The sequence below is a fragment of the Lithobates pipiens genome, unplaced genomic scaffold, assembly GCF_037356315.1.
Source record: "Lithobates pipiens isolate NorthernLeopardFrog02 unplaced genomic scaffold, aLitPip1_a1.2 Scaffold_3, whole genome shotgun sequence".
Classification (NCBI taxonomy): Eukaryota; Metazoa; Chordata; class Amphibia; order Anura; family Ranidae; genus Lithobates; species Lithobates pipiens.
The window spans coordinates 95,085,041-95,100,199 of record NW_027507790.1 but is presented as its reverse complement, the minus strand read 5'-3'; the positions used below and the strand labels follow the sequence as shown (position 1 = coordinate 95,100,199).

The window sequence follows — 15,159 nt, the reverse complement described above, 5'->3', positions numbered from 1 at the left end:
ACGGGGTGTGTCCCTTCCTTCCTATCAGGGCTCAGAGCTCCCGTCACTGAGATCTGCACTGTGAGACTTCAGATCTCTGCCCCCTGCTGCTGGACCTGAGAAAAATCCTTTGAGATGTGTGTTTTTAGAACAATCAACAGAAGAAATGGCTGCAAATAAACAGGTATAACTTATGTAGAAGAATTCTTTAATCTCTGTATCACCTAATGCTAATCACTTCACTGGATATATGTAAGGGTTTTCAACAACTTTAAAGGGGTTGTAAAGGTAAATGTTGTTTCACCTTAATGCATTCTATGCATTAAGGTGAAAAAACGTCTCACACTGCCGGCGCCCCCAGTCCCCCCGTTTTACTTACCTGACCCCTCGAAAATCCCGCGCTCGCCCCCGCTGTCCTATTCGCCACTCAGCCTGGCCGCTGATTGGCTGGAGTGGATGGATTGAAAGCAGCGCAGCCATTGGCTCGCGCTGCTGTCAATCACATCCAATGACGCAGCGCACCGGGGCAGGGCCTTGTGATACAGCGAGCGGGTGGCTATGGCCGCCGGCTGTATCACAGGAGCGCGCCTGCAGGTGCTTCTCACCCTGCAAGGGAGCTCGCATGAACATGGGAAGTACCTGCGGGAGGAAGCAGAGACATCCGCTGAGGAACCCCAAAAGAGCAGGTTCGGGGCCACTCTGTGCAAAACGAGCTGCACAGTGGAGGTAAATATAACATGTTTGTTATTTTAAAAAAATAAAAAATTTTACTTTACAATCCCTTTAAGCCTTTTTTGACAGCATTATTTTAAAGAGATCTCCTGAGAGATATGCATAATTGATTTTTGATCTAACTCTCCAGCTTCTTCTAAAAAATTTAAATGTCATATTTACCCTTTATATATGATATTTATCATTATTTCAGGGTAAACATGCCGTGATGACAGATTTCAAAGCACGCGGCAATAACATTAGAAGTAACAGGTTATATTTGCAAAGTTGTATGTTTCCAGGGATAGATTAAAAAAAGTTTTAAAGCTTTAATTTTAGATAAAGCGCTATGATATTACACATGGAAATCTTAAGGGATTTATTTATGGGCAATCAATATTCACCCAAGATTATCATGGACTCCTTCAATCATTTAATGAAACTTGCAGCACCCCATTGACATTTTTAGTCATCTCTATATATTTGGTGGACCAATCATTCCATGATCACTGTGCATTCACCCACACAATGCCTCAACTGTGCACAGTTGTACGATAATCACACCAACAGGTGAGTGTGTGTCAAGAAGTCATTATGGTGCAATTTTTAGATTACATGCCTGAAAAGTATTCAGAAATTACCCAGGCGGTTTAGATCTTATAAAATACAAAATAATAGATGAATTTATCACTATCCAGATTTGAGTTCTATTCTTGCAGAGATTACATCGGTACTCTAATCATGGTATTATCAATACATGTATTTACTTGTGCAGTGTAAATGGCATCTGTAGGCATAACTACATCTACATAGAGATAAGACCACTCAGGATATTTTCAACATATAAAAAAATAAATTTGTCTGATCTGGTTAGAAATATAGACTAGAAATATAAATTAATTATTTCCTACTGAAGTAGGAAATCAAATGAAACGAAACCATTTTGTATGGCTTAATTCATATTTAAAACATCTATTACAAAACATTGTGTGCTTTTTTAGTGTAAATCCCAATGCCATGGCCATACAAAAAAAAAAAAAAAACACTCAGGATTTGCAAGGTTTCAAAGGTTTGCAGTTAAATAAGAGAACAGATGGTAAAAGCTTAGCTACAAAAGATATGTCCGTTTAAAATTCCTGGTGCCCATATGAGATTTCCACAATATAAAGACATAAAGACTTCGCTGAGATATTTTGTGTGTGGCTCAGGCGGCTGAGGACTCGCACAATGCCAATAAGCCTGCAGGCTTTGTCAGTGGAGAGAAACAAGAAGATTGTGCCACCTGTTTTTGTTCTCATGCTTCCATCCTTGTTATTTGGCTTACTTGTACACTGGCCATGACGGGTCGTAAGTCCAGCTACTGTACCGTACAACTCTGGCCTTAACAAGTGGACAGTGTTGACCCAAAATGCTATCACCACAACACTGCATGACAGAATACTGGACACATTAAAGTTCTGATACAACAAAGGTAAGATAATCTATGAGTAGCATCAACCATATGTTTACTGTTCCTTCCAACCTGTACGTCCAGTATGGAAGGGAAAAGCTTAGTGAGTTATATTATCTCAGTGTCATTTTATTCTTAGTCATTTTTCTTTATACTGTCTCTTGGTGTAGATGGCAGTATTGGAGGTGGTGTAGCTGCTTGTGGATTTATTTTGTGTAGAAGCATGGCTGTAAGCTCCAGAGTTTGTAAAAAGTACAGTAACCCAAAGTTTTTTTCACTGTGGGGGTAGATCAAACAAAAATAAATGATGATTGCTATATATATATATATATATATATATATATATATATATACACACTGTATAACAATGCTTTGTGCAATGCTGTTTGTCTTTTTAAATAGGTCTGAGAATTGTAGTTTACACCTGTTCAGAATTTAGCTTGAGAATCTACAGTATGTACAAGGATGGGTCTTATAATCTGTTTTGTGGCCCCTAGATATCCTACAACCCCAACATGTTCTATCAAGGAAAGTGCCTACAAAGCACTTACAATATCTATGCTCTAGCACCTTATTTATTTACAGTTAATGTTATATTTCTGGTACACCTACCTCCCATATCTATGCTCCAGTACCTTATTCCAGTGCATATTAATTATTTAGTACACCTAACATTCACATCTATACTCCAGCACCTTATACAATTCCTGTGCATATTAATTATCTGCCACACCTACCTCACACATCTATACTTCAGCACCTTATTATTTCGAGTGCATATTGATTATGTGACACACCTACCTCCAATACGTATACTCCAGCACCTTATGTATTTCCAGTGCATATTAATTATCTGCCACATCTAACCCCCCCCCCCCCCCCCCATCTAAACTCCAGCACTTTATTTTTTTCAAGTGCATATTAATTATCTAGTACACCTACCTTCTGTATCTATATTTCAGCACCTATATATTTTCAGTGCCATTAATTATCTGATGCACCTACCTCACATAGCTATACTTCAGCACCTTATGAATTTCCATTGCACATTAATTATCTGGCACACCTACCTCCTATATCTATACTTCAGCACCTCATGCATTTCCAGTACACATTAATTATTTGGTACACCTACCTCCCACATCTATACTCCAGCATCTTATATATTTGCAGTGCAAATAAATGATCTGCTACACCTACCTTCCATTTCTACACTCCAGCACCTTATGTATTTCCAGTGCATATTAATTATCTGCCACATTTACCTCCCAAATCTATACTCCTGCACCTTATGTCTGTCCAGTGTATAATATGTAGCTATACTCCAGCAATTTATATGCTTTGAATGCATATTAATTATCTGTCACACCTACCTCCAATATCTACAATACACTACAGCATAAAACGTATTTCCAGTGCATAGTAATTGTCTGTTACACTTACCTCTCATATCTATATTTTAGCACCGTATGTATTTCCAGTGCATAATATTTGCTTGTTACACTTACCTCCCATATCTATAATCCAGCCCTGTATGTATTTCCAGTGCATAAGGGCACCTTGTATTTGTCTGTGACATCTACCCTTCATATAAAATATTATCTTTAAAGTAACCCCTCCTTCCTTGCCTCATGAAAGCCATTGCTCTGAATTCTCATGCTGTCATTTTCATGCAGTTAACAGGTTTCCTATGAGAAAATTTGAGAAAGTGAAAGAACCCTGGATATAAAGGGGGGAGTTCACATTATGCTGGAGAAATTGTACGAGGGTTGCAATCCCTCGTATTTTTTCACCTTAATGCATCCTAATACTTCTGACACTGACCGCCCCCAGCCCCCGTTTTACTCACCTGAGTCCTTCACTCCCTCGGTGGAGATGCACTTGACCTCTCTGCCTGGCGTTCTTGGCTCTTGATTGGATAGATTGATAGCAGTCAGTGGAGCCACCCACTGCTGTCAATCAAATCCAATGACGCGGGTGCTGGGGGGGCGGGGCAGAGTTTGGCATTCTGTGTCTATGCACGTAAATGCTGCACTCGGGAACGCGCCCGCAAGGTAACCCCCAGGGAGAGTGCTTCTCCTAGGGGGTTTACCGATGCAGGGAGGAGCCGTGAGCGCCACCAAGGGACCCCAGAAGATGATGATGGGGGCCACACTGTGCAAAATGAACTGCACAGTGGAGGTAAATATATGTTTGTTTTAAAAAAATAAAAATAAATTAATGTTTACTGATAGCGCAAACTGTTTACTTTTTTGGGAAGATTCTACTGTACTCAGACTGCATTCAGGCTGCTTTCACACTTGGGCAGTCTGAAAACCTAGGCAGAATCAGGAATTTCTGCCCTCATTTTCAGAAACACAGCAAAACATGCAACATACTTGTGAAGCCAGTATTTCTTAATGACACCCCAATGCATGAAAATTTCACAAAAAGCGGGCCACGCCAAATGCGCTTGGCTGAGTGGCAAAATTTGGTACATGAGCTTCTTTCGCACATTTGTCACACATAGGGCAGCCTATTCAGGTGAATGGGCTACTCTATGCACAAGTGCACAGAAACACAAACTGTGAGCAGGAACTTATGTTCCCACCAGGCTAAGTGTGAATGAAGTGTCACACCTGAGCATTTAGTTTTTAACACTTTTTTGTCTTGTTTGCCTTGTGACAGCATATTGTAGCCAATTTACTTGAATAAACTTCTCTATGTATGACAAATATGCAAAGTAGCTCTTGTACCTTTTTTTTGGGACTGAGTCAGATGTGTTTTGCTTTCCTGTTTGGTGGGGAGCAGTAATTTTAATAATGCTTGAAATGAAACATTAAACATGCTAAATACCCATAACCACTTGCTGTTGTACATAAACTAATTGACAGCTATCTTTAAAAAGGCCCCCTCTTTGTGGTGTTTGTGTGTGTCCTCTAGCACCCTCGTATTCTTTGATGGTTGTGTCCAATTGAACACAGGAGATCAAAAGGACAGGTACAGAGCCATTTAAATTGGCTCTGTGGTATACAATCACTGTGACCAAATCTCAACGGTCACAACTGTAAACAAAGGCTGCATTTTGCAGCTACCACTCTGTTAGCTGAGTGGTAGTGTCAAGAAATCAGCGTCAGCAACTGTGTTCCTGATCACTAGACATACCAGTCACAATGTCACCAGACCAATGTACACCAGCAACAGTGTTCCTGACTGCTGCCACCCTGGTGCCAGTGTCCCCAGATCACTGCAGCCAGAAACAGTGTTCTTGATCACCGCCACACCAGTGCAAGAATCACCAGAGCAAGTGCAGCCAGCAACAATGTTGCTAATCACTAGCCAAACCAGTTTCAGTGTTGTCAGATCAATGCAACCAGGAGCAAGGTTGCTGGTAATAGCCACTTCAGTCTTAGTGTCACCAGACGAGTGTAGGCCAGCAACAGTGTTCCTGATTATTTCCACACACTAGTGCCAGTGTTGCCAGACCAGTGCAGCAAGCAACAGTGTTCCTGATCATTAACCAGTTTCAGTGTCACCTGAACCAGTACAGCCAGCAACAGTATTCCTTATTGCTTATTGCCACTGTGTGGCAGACCAGTGCAGCCAGCAACAGTGTTCCTGGTTGTGGCTATACCAGTGCAAGTGTCACCAGAGCCAGTGCAACCAGTAACAGTGTACTGATCACTAGCCACTCTAGTGCCAGTGTCCACAGTACCAGTGCAACCAGTACCAGTGTGCTGATTACTAGTCACTCCAATGCTAGTGTCACCAGTGCTAATGTAAGCCAGCAACAGTGTTCTAAACACCTACAAATAAGTTAAGTATCACCAAAACCAGTTGAAGCCAGCAACAGTGTCCGAATTTCATTATGGTAACACTGTAGTGGGGTGTCTAGTGATCTGGGACACTGGTTGGTATGCTAGTAGGGCAAGCCAGTGTCCCTGATAACTTGCTACAACAGTAAATCATCACCAGAGCAGTGGAGCCAGCTACAGTGTCTCTGATAAATGTCCTCACCAGTACAGTTTTACTAGATCAGTGTAGGCTAGCCACTATGTCCCTGATTGCTAGCCACACCAGTCCAAGTGACACCAGATCAGGGTAAGCCAGCAACAGTGTTGCTGAGCATTGCCACACCAGTGCCAGTGTCCCCAGAACAACTGCAGCAAGCAGAAGTGTTTCTGACCACCAAATGTGCCAGTGCCACCAGACCAATGTAGCCAGAAAAAATGTTCCTGATCACTGCCATATCAGTCCCAATGTCACAAGCACAGTATAAGCCAGCAACATTGTTCCAGATCACTACCACACAAGTGCCAGTGTCACCAGACCAATGCAGCCAGCAACAGTGTTCCTGATCACTAGCTACACCTCAGTGTCACCAGAGCCAGTAAAGCCAGCAGAAGTGTTTCTGATCACTAGCCACATCAGTGCCAGTGTCCCCAGAGCAATTTCAATCAGTAACAGTGTTTCTAATTGTTAGCCACACCAGCGCCAGTGTTGCCAGACCAGAGGAGCCAGTGACAGGGTTGATGATGATTGCCACACCAGTCCTAGTGTCACCAGTGTAAGCCAACAACAATGTTCCTGTCATGGTTATGCAATAGAGTTTGTCTCCTTACCTGTTTCCACATGTTCATCTCTAGAGACCAGCCGACCCTCACCTGACTGCTTTTGTAATCCATCCTCTGGCATGACTCCACCCTAGCTCCTATCAGAGAACTCTATATTAACCTGTGCACTGCAGGCCAACCCTGCTGATCAACCATTGTGTATTCCTTTGTGTGTTAGCTTCCTGTTACCTGGCGTGTGCTCTTCTGTTGTTCCGTTACCGACTTTGGCGTGTCATTGACTATCCCTGTTTGCCTGTGATCCTGACCTATTGGCGTGTCCCTGACTATTCCTGTATGCTTGTGGCCCCGACCTTGGCTTTATCCCTCACTATCCCTATCCTCCTGTTGCCTACTGTTGGTGTGAGCTGGGGGACCCTGGGGGTTGCGATCTGGAGCTAGTTGCAGCCAAGTCCATCCTCACCACTAGAGGCTCTGGTGAACACCTGCTGGCTCTTAGACTCCGCGCCCCAGGGAATCTTACGCTCTAACCTCGGTGGGATCTGTCTCCCGTCCGCAGCAGCTCTTGATCCCTACGGTGTGCATCTGTCACCTCGCCTCAAGGTGACCTGACAGTTCCTGATTGCTGCCATACAAGTTTCACTGTCACCAGAGCCAGTGCAGCCAGCAGCTCTGCTCCTGATTCTGGCCACACCAGTGCCAGTGTCACTAGATCAGAGCAGCCATCAACAGTGTTCCTGATCACTAGCCACGCCAGTGCCAATATCACCAGAGCTAGTGGAATCAGTAATGGCGTCATGATCACTAGCCACACCAGTGCCAGTGTAAGCCAGCAACAGTGTTCAAACCCCCACCAAATCAGTAAAGTGTCATCAGAGTCCATGAAAGCTAATGACAGTGTCCTGATTGCACTATGGTGACACTGTACTGGGATGGCTAGTGACCTGGGACACTGGCTGTCTGTCTTGTTGACACGGTATGCCAATACAGCCAGCCAGTGTCCAGGATTACTTTCGGCAACAATAAAGCATCACCAGAAAGAATATATACCCCTTGAAAGCCTGAAGGTGTTCCTTGAAAAGCAATGAAAGCTTTGCCTAATCAGGGCACAGAGCACTGTCAGAGTCATGATTGGATGCTGTCATGATGACTGTATCCAATCATGGCTCATTTCTCTTAATCCCATCCCACACTATAAAAGTATTCTTTCCATAGCTGTCATTTGTAGTGTGATAGCGTTGTGGAGAGAGATAGAACGGGGTTCTGTTGAGTGCTATTAGACAGTTATGCCCCATACACACAACAAGATTTTCCTACAGAAAATGTGTGATAGGACCTTGTTGTCTGAAAGTCCGACCATGTGTAGGCTCCATCTCACATTTTCCATCACACAAAATTTGAGAGCTGGTTCTCAAATTTTCTGACAACAAAACCTGTTGTCAGAAATTCCGATCGTGTGTACACCATTCCGACGCACAAAGGGATAGTTCAGTCAATGTGAGTATAGTGTGACCATTTAACACTGTATATTTCATTGTGTTGCTGCAAGTTTAACTCTGTATATTTAATTGTGTTACTGCAAGTTTAACACTGTATATTCAATTGCATTACTGCAAGTTTAACTCCATATAGTTATGTGCGTTACTGCAAGTTTAATGCTCTATAGTTCTGTGTGTTATTGCAAGTTCAACACCATATATTTAATTTCATTACTGCAAGTTTAAGGGCATATATTTCTGTGCATTACTGCAGGTTTAACAATGTATATTTCATATTGCACACTCACATTGGTCCCTATCCTCAAGGAGCCCACAATCCAAGGTCCCCAACTCACATTCATAGGGCCAATTTTGGACAGAAGCCAATTAGCCTACCAGCATGTCTTTGGAGTGTGGGAGGAAACTGGACTACCCGGAGGAAGCCCATGCAGGCACAGGGAGAACATGCAAACTCCAGGCAGGTAGTGCCATGGTTAGGATTCAAACGATCTAACCTTTTTTACTGCTAGGTGAGAGTGCTACCCACTACACCACTGTGCTGCCCTATATATAGATGATGAGCATGGTAATAACAATAAACATGGTAATGACATTGGTATCTCATGATATAACCACAGTAATATTCCATAGTTCCCCAATAGCAAGATTGTATAAAACCATAAGTTGCTAAATAGTGCCTGCAAGACCTGTTGTCTCACTAATCCTAAGGTGGGTATTGCATAATGACTTAAGCGCGTGATGTATATTAAAATAGAATTATTATGTATAAATAGTCTGATATATATATAAACATGAACAGGGGTAGGGTAAAAAAAACTCCACACCCAGTGCATGCTTACTTGCTGTAGTTCGTGTATTGATGGTATGGTGCCGGGCACCGTGAGCCATCCTAGGGCACCTCCAACCGGTAGCTGTGGCTAACAACTTGGCGGGGGCAACTCACATAGGCATCAACCAGGGCAGGCATGGAACCACGAGGCACTCCTGTGTAGCAAGTGAAAATATGAAAAGAATCTGGGAAGTCTCTAAGAGATATGAGTGAGGGTGAGAAAGTGGGCAGGGGACCTGTGCTAGTAAAAAGAAAATAGTGTGCAGAAAGCTGAAGCTAACTATAAACTATATGGGATGGAAGTATGAGTGAGGGAAGCAGTTACCCACCAGTGGAACTTGGGAGGTGGGAGTGGAGGGCTCTAGGGGCAGTATGTATATACTATATAATAATCAATAATTTTCCTATATGATCACCAATTTAATCTATTGCAACCATGTGCTTCATGTAAAGTCCCACTCTCTTGCTCTCTCATTTATTTTTACCATGTACACATTAACACATTTTTATTACAGTTTGTTAATAAGCACCCATCATCATGTAGGGGAGGACAGTAGGAGATGCAGACTTTCCCATGGCACTGTAAGGGGGCTAGCAGCATATGTGTCCACAGGCAAAGGTGGACGTGGTCAGTCCTCAGGCAGGGCATCATTTACTCTGTTTAGTGATGTTGCCCATGCTATCCAGACACAGCATATAGAGGAGGTGGTGGACTGGCGTATTAACTGTTCTCATCCTTCGTCACCAAAGCAGAGACTAGTGCGCATTCCCCTGCAGCAACCAGAGTGGCTAAACCTGCCTCCTTGCCCACAGGGATTCCTGCCATAGCCCCAGCATCAGGCATGGAGGAGTCAGCGGAGTTAGTTGATCACAGCATCAGCCACTTGCTCCTTGATGATGCACAGCCATTACTCGATTCAGATGTTGGTTCTGAGGTTGAGGAAGGCAGGAACATGAGCCTACAGAGAGGGGTGAACACTGTGCACAATCTGGGATTGCCCCAGCCTCAGCGTATTTCCAAATTGTCTCCAGTGGTAATAAGGATAGAGGAAATGATGATGATGAGGTCACTGACTCTACTTGGGTGCCGAATAGAACAGAGGAGTAAAGTGAGGGTGAGGCACAACCCCTACGGGGCAGCCATCATAGAAGAGTAGAGAGCAGCCACGCTATTCCATAACATTGTGGAGCTGTTAACTCCCGAGTCCCGACCCACTTCCCCCAGCTCAGCTGTCTGGGCCTTTTTTAGTACATGTGCAGCCGATCTGTTGCTATTTGCAAACTTTGTCTCAAGCACATCAAGGGTGGCAAAAACACCAACCATTTGGGTACCACATGCTTGACAATGCATTTAACCTCCCACCACTCAGCCCATTGGCAAGAGCACCTAAAAGCCACACAAAAGGGCTACAAATCTGTCTCTCCTCCTTACTAACCTCAGTCTGTCCCTGTTATGCCTCATGACCTCGCAGCAGCCTCCACTGACAGTGATGATGGTATATTGTAGGGTGTCCCAGGTCCTTGCAGCACATCTGCCAGCAGCACACCACCACGTTTTTACAGATTAAATCAACACCCACAACGCTAGGCAGCCTGGAAGTCCTACAGAGATTCCACATCCCAAAAACACTTAATCAGCAACATCGGCATCAGGGGCTTCATAGCTGCTTTAAATCTAGGACTGATTAATTTTGATAAAAGTCAGACGGTCCATGAAGTCTGTGGACAGATGCATTCTATGATCAGTAACAAAACCTCCAGCAGCTCTGAATGCCCATTTGGAAATCACACTGATTGCAGGGCAGCCCAGCAGCTCAATAGCATATTGGGCAAGTTCTGGCCAGTGGTCTATGCTCATGACCCAGTAAGCCAGTGAATCATTGACTGGAAAGCTCTCCACCTCTGTTTTAGCCCTACATAACCATCCACCATGTGCTGCAGACGCTGCCAATGGGATGTGGAAGCTGACAGCCCTGGGCGGTGAGGACTAAAAAAAAAATCAGAAGTGCATCACTTAGGAGGCCACTTTCTTCACTGCTCCTCTCTTGACCAACAGAAGCCTAGAGTCAGGAAAAGCATTTGATAAACTCCTTTTTAAGGTGTCTTCAAGAGATTTCATCTTCTGCACTCTCTGTCTGAGACTTTCCCCTTATAACGGTGGTCAATGAGGGTTGCCAACCAATAGTGATCCTTTTCCTTTATGCCACGTATTCTTGGGTTCTTTCGCAGGCTTTGAAACATCAAGAAGCCCATGCACCGCATTTGCGGAGGCATGAGAAACAGACTCCTCTGGGTCACTGAGGATTACAGTATCTGGAACTTCCTCCCAACCATGTACTACTCCCAAGGGTTCTGGGAATGGAAAACCATCTCTTACTGTTTGACGTATGTCTTCCTCTGCTTCAATGCCTCAGAAACTGACAGAATCGTCACCCTCCTCCTCTGTCTCCTCTTGTGTGTTTTGTGGCATAGGAACATTGGTGTGTGCATAAAGTCGGCCTTGAGAGTCCCCCTCCTCAGCTTTACCGGGCAGCCGGGGATGAGGGGATGAAGTCAGCTGGCAAAAGACCCACTAACCCAGGGCCAGACTGGCCTACTGGGATACCGGGAGATTTCCCAGTAGGCCGTCTGCCCTGGGGCAGCTTTTAGTTGCGGATGCATTGGTGCTTGCTACTGCGAATCACAGCGCTGACTGGCTCTATTTTCGGCAGCCATGCTGTGACACGGCTTCGCCCCCCCCAGACCAGCTTGTGTGATAGTAGATAGAATCAACGTTCCGCCTATCACACAAGCCGGTCTGGGGGGGCGGGGCGGTGTTACAGAGCGGTCACCAAACACAGAGCCAGCCAGAGCCGTGATCAAGAGGAGGAGATGCCGCCCATACAGCCTGCCCTGTGTGCCTGGATAGGAGGATCAGCAGGGGGGCTGCATATAGAGGAGATGAGCTTTCTATATTCCTCCATGCAGTCGCTAAATACTTGCAGGAGGGAGAGGAGGAGAATCAAGCATTCATTGGCTGCATGGAGAAATATTGAAAGCTTATTTCCTCTATATGCAGCCCCTCTGCTGATCCTCCTATCCAACTTCTTTTACTGCCCCACCCAGTTCACCTTGTGCTCCCTGCCCCCCCAGTGCTCTCCTCCCCCACCATACTCTTCAGCCCCCCCCCCACAGTTCTCTCCACCCCTGTTCTTTCTGCCCCCCCAACCTGCTCTCCAGTTCTCCCCATCCTTTTCTAGCCACCATCCTAGTGTTATCCACTCCCCCCAGTGCTCTTCACCCCCCAAGTCCTCTTCATCCCCCCCAGTGCTCTCCACTCCCCCCAGTGCTCTTCCCCCCCTGTTCTTCCATCCAGTGCTCTCCACTCCCCCCAGTGCTCCCCCCAGTGCTCTCCACTCCCCCCAGTGCTCCCCCCTGTTCTTTCCCCCCAGTGCTCTTTACTCCCCCCAGTGCTCTCCCCTGCCTGTTCTCCCCCCCAGTGCTCTCCACTTCCCCCAGTGCCCCCCCCGTTCTCCCCCCCAGTGCTCCCCACTCCCCCCAGTGCTCTCCCCCGTTCTTTCCCCCCAGTGCTCTGCTCTCCCCCCTGTTCCCCCCAGTGCTTTCCACTCCCCCCAGTGCTCTCCCCCCTGTTCTCTGTCCCAGTGCTCTCCCCCCTGTTCTCCCCCCAGTGCTCTCCCCTCCCCCCAGTGCTCCCCCCCAGTGCTCTCCACTGCCCCCAGTGCTCCCCCCTGTTCTTCCCCCCCAGTGCTCTTCACTCCCCCTAGTGCTCTCCACCTCATTCTACCCCCCCTCCAGTGCTCTCCACCCCCCCAGTGCTTTCCCCCCTGTTCGTCCCCCCTGTTCTTCCCCCCAGTGCTCTTCACTCCCCCAGTGCTCTCCCCCCTGTTCTCCCCCCCCAGTGCTCTCCACTCCCCCCAGTGCTCTCTGCCCTTGTTACCCCCCCTTGTTCTCCCCCCAGTGCTCTCAACCCTGTTCTCCCCCCAGTGCTCTCCACTCCCCCCAGTGCTCTCAGCCCCTTGTTACCCCCCTTGTTTCCCCCCCCCCAGTGCTCTCCCCCCTGTTCTTCCCCCCCAGTGCTCTCCACTCCCCCAGTGCTCTCCCCCCTGTTCTCCCCCCAGTGCTCTCCACTCTCCCCAGTGCTCTCCGCCCTTGTTACTCCCCCTTGTTCTTCCCCCCAGTGCTTTTCCCCTGTTCTTTCCCCCCAGTGCTCTCCACTCCCCCCAGTGCTCTCCCCCCTGTTCTCCCTCCCAGTGCTCTCCACTCCCCCAGTGCTCTTCTCCCTGTTCTTTTCCCCCCACTGCTCTCTCCCCGTTCTTTCTTACCCCCCAGTGCTCTCCAGCTCGCCCCATCACTCTCCAGCCCCCATCCTAGTGCTCTCCAGCCCTCCATCCTTGTTCTTTCTGGCCCCCTGGTGCTCTCAAGCTCCACCTATCGCTCTCCAGCCCCCCCCAGTGCTCTCTACCCCCCGTGCTCTCCAATCCTGTTCTTTTTGGCTCCCCCAGCACTCTCCACTCCCCACCCCTGTCCTCTCCACTCCCCCCTGCATTTTGCCCCCACCTATGTGCTCTCCAACCCTGTCAATGCTCTCCACCTCCCATAATGCTCTCCAGTCCCCTGTGCTTTTTCCCCTGTTCTTTCTGGCCCCAACTGGTGCTCTCAAGCTCTCCCCTACTCTTTGTACCCCCCAGTACTCTCCAGCCCCTGTGCTCTCCACCCCTGTTTTTCTGCCCCCCCATGCTCTTCGCCACCCCCCACTCTTAGCCCCCTCAGTGCTCTCAGTCTACCATGCTCTCCACCCCTGTTCTTTTTGGCCCCCCTAGTACTCTCAAGTTCCCGCCCAGTGCTCTCTGCTCCCCACCCCTGTGATCTCCACTACCTCCTGCTCTTTGCCCCCACCCATGTGTTCTCCAACCCCACCAGTACTCTCTGCTCCCCCTTCTCTCCAGCTCCCACCCAGTGCTCTCCACTTCCCTAGTACCAGAGGGCAGGCTGACTGGGGCCGGAAAATGGGGATGGCTGAAGGTGCAGGTGGCCAGGGACCACTTCATCTCACAGCAAACAGATCCTCTGAAAGGAGCACCGTCCCCATCCAAAGCGAGAACAGACCTTGCCTGCTGCTGCCCGTCATGGATATCCTGCTGGCATGCAAGGTACCATACCAAGCATCAACAACACACCTTCCCATGGACAGGGACTGCAGACTGGGACATGGGGCACAGGAGGGGCTGCATTCATGGGTATAGTGAGACTGCATTCATGGCACAGTAAAGCTGCATTTGTGGGGGACAGTGAGGCTGCAATAATGGGCACAGTGTGGTTGCAATGGTGGGCACGGTGAGGCCGTATTTGTGGGCACAGTGAGACTGCATTCATGGCACAGTAAAGCTGCATTTGATGGGCACAGTGAGGCTGCAATAATGGGCACAGTGAGGCTGCAATGGCGGGCACGGTGAGGCCGCATTTGTGGGCACAGTGAGACTGCATTCATGGGCAGAGTAAAGCTGCATTTGGTGGGCACCCACCCCCTTACCTTAGTGTATTCTTTCTGTGGAAGGTGCCCCCCCCCCCACGTTCTGAGTTCCTGGGGTCCCCCTTGATGTTTGTCCACTTACCACTTTTAACTGGAATTTGCATATATATATATATATATATATATATATATATATATATATATATATATATATATAAATATATCCCTATGTGATTTCATATCTATGTATAATACGCTCTTCATCAAATGTGCTTTAAAATGTATGGTTTTCCCTTTCATGAACAAGAAAATAATGACGTTATGCTGTGGGGCTGGTATGAATTTTTTTCCAGGGCTGGTTTTTATTCCCAGTCCGGCCCTGCACTAACCTCAGTAAGACAAGTGAGGTCCTGCAACAGCCCAATGAAAGCCCAGGATGATTTTATGAAAGACTATGTGAAGGTTTCAGATTGTATACCCCCTTTCATCCAGAGGCAGATGATAATAAGAATTTGGTGAATACAGCCTTTGTCAGCCAATCGGCAAGAGACATTAAAAGAAAATTACAGAAGCAGGATGGATTTGCAGGAATAGACATAGCCACAAAGGTGTTTGTAAATTTAAATCTAGAGACAAGAAGATGACCGAAGGATGAAAAAGAAAGTTTAATT

At 46.8% G+C, this 15,159-nt stretch overlaps 1 protein-coding gene across 2 annotated transcripts in view; it reads left to right on the top strand.

The window, feature by feature from the left end:
• Positions 1–2,008: 2,008 nt before the first annotated feature.
• The window catches only part of NOS1 (nitric oxide synthase 1), a 358,775-nt gene continuing 345,624 nt past the window's right edge, over positions 2,009–15,159 (top strand). For both annotated transcript variants that reach the window (XM_077462056.1, XM_077462053.1), the window contains exon 1: positions 2,009–2,161. The gene's annotated coding sequence lies outside the window, so the exon portion shown is untranslated. The remainder of the gene's footprint in view (positions 2,162–15,159) is intronic.